The 2,278-nt window shown below is 37.9% G+C and overlaps 1 protein-coding gene across 1 annotated transcript in view; it reads left to right on the plus strand.

Moving 5' to 3' along the window:
* The first annotated feature begins 229 nt into the window (after positions 1-229).
* The window catches only part of SLC12A8 (solute carrier family 12 member 8), a 119,267-nt gene continuing 117,218 nt past the window's right edge, over positions 230-2,278 (plus strand). The window contains exon 1 of the mRNA XM_011368174.2: positions 230-334. The gene's annotated coding sequence lies outside the window, so the exon portion shown is untranslated. The remainder of the gene's footprint in view (positions 335-2,278) is intronic.

Raw genomic sequence — 2,278 nt, forward strand, 5'->3', positions numbered from 1 at the left:
TTTTTACCTTGGTTGGATGCACTATATATTCGCTATCTATTGCTGAATAACAGATTATTCCCAAAACTTAGTGCCTTGAAACAACAACAATTTATTATCTCTCATGGTTTCTGTGGTCAGGAATTCAGACAGAGCCCAGCAAGGACAGTTTGTCTTTGCTCCTCAATGTCTGGGACCTCAGCTGGAGGAATCTAAGGCTGAGGACAGGAATCGTCTGAAGGCTTGTTCACTCACATCAGGCAGTTGGTTGATGCTGGCTATCGGTGGGACGACCCATATGTGACCTGCCCTCATGGTCTGGGCGTCCTCATAACATGGTGGCTGAATTCAAAGGGTAAGTGCTCTGAGAGTAAGGAAACCAGATGGTTGCCCGCCTGTATGCTGACCTAACCTAGGAAGTCAAGAAGTGTCATCTCTTCTGTTTCTACTCTTGGTGAAGGTCTGTTCAGGCTCAAAGGGAGGGAACATAGACCCCATCTCCTTTTGGAGAAATGTCGATGTAATAACGTGAGAAGAGCGTGTAGGGCGGGACATGTCAGTGCAGCCATCTTTGGAAAGTACAATCTGCCCCACATTGTTTGTCTTTTCATTTTATTACTCACTTCTTCACCCCTGGATTCCAAAAGTAACATGTGCTGATTGTAAGAAAAAGGTAACTTCAAAAAGTCAGAATTTGTACACCAAAGTAGATTTCCTCTCCTACTTTGCTCACTATATCAATCCCATTCCCTAGAGATAACCATTATTAACAGATTTATGTGCATTTTTCCATATAAACTCTACACTGCTTTTAAAAAAATAAACTTCACACATTATTCTACGACTTGCTGTTTTTACTCATTATTATGTGATGAACAGAGTTCCGTGTTAATATGTATAAAAACACCTAATTCTTTCTAATTCTGGCTGTCATAATATGGCTATACCATAACTTATTTAATCAGCCTTCTATTAATGGACCTTTAGATTGTTCTAATTTTTAAAAACTGCTACAAATTAATGGTACAATGAACATCCTTATACTAGGTCATGTAGGGTAGTATCTCAAATATAGAATTTTTCTATTCATTGGAAATACAGGATACTATTTTTCAATACAAGAGGTTTTTTTTTTTTTTAAGGTTAGTATCATTGTTATAAGATAAATCTACATTAAGCAAGATATACTTTTTTTCTTTGCAGATGGACAGGTTTCTCTAGCCTCAACACGAAGAGCAGAAACAAACTGTTCTGTGGTTTAGAAGATGCTTATAAGCTTTGAAAGGAACTTCTCATCTATTTAGAGAATGATAAATAATGAATGACAGGAAGTAGGTGGTTATGAAAAGAGGGATGAATTTCCTTTTCTAATGTTTTTAGCTCAGGCCGATATGGAATTGAATGTGAATTCTTCAGAGTTCACACTGACACTTGGAGGAAGGCTCATCAGAAGGTGATAGCAAAGATGAAGCCAACTTGAGGCAAAAAAGCAAAGTGTCATATGTGACCTCAAAGTGAATAATAAAGATGACTTTATATGACATAGATATAAAATACCAACATGTAGTGGATTCCAAAATTATGATCGTGTCACTCTGTCCACCGAGCCATCCTTTGTTCGCAGATGGCTAATCTGTAATTTATCCTAGTGTTCTTTTCTCTTGAGGAGATGGATTATTGAAAACGTCTTTGCTGGAAATGAAGTTCTGAAACATGCTACAACATGGGTGATCCTTGAGGAGGCTGTGCTAAGTGAATAAGCCAGACACAAAAGAACAAATATTGTTTGATTCCACTATTTGAAGTATCTTTAAGAAGCAAATTCATAGAGACAATGTAGATAAGAAGCTACCGTGGGCTGGGGGTAGGGGAGAATGCAGAGTTATTGCTTAACAGGTACAGTTTCTGTTTGGGGTGATAAAGGCGTTTTGGAAATAGCAGTGATGCTTGTACAACAAGGTGTATATAATTAATGCCATTGAATTGTACATTTAAAATGGTTAAAAATGGCACATTTTATGTTATATATCTTTACACACACACACACACACACCACACAAAACCTTTTTTATCAGAGCAGGAGAGGTTGGGGCTCTGTCAAGTGTTCCCATGGCTTTGCCTTCCCTTTTGTTTTTAAAAGAACAACCTCTATTTTTAGTGATTTTCACACAAAGGCTCATGTGGGTGTGGGAAGTACTCCCAGCTGCCCTCCTATTTCTCAGAAGCCCACATGGAAGCTTAGCAAGTTATTTAAGGTTTAGGAAATATGCCAGATTGAAAATGGAGATAATTTAATCTC

The sequence above is a fragment of the Pteropus vampyrus genome, unplaced genomic scaffold, assembly GCF_000151845.1.
Source record: "Pteropus vampyrus isolate Shadow unplaced genomic scaffold, Pvam_2.0 Scaffold1, whole genome shotgun sequence".
NCBI classification, from domain to species: Eukaryota; Metazoa; Chordata; class Mammalia; order Chiroptera; family Pteropodidae; genus Pteropus; species Pteropus vampyrus.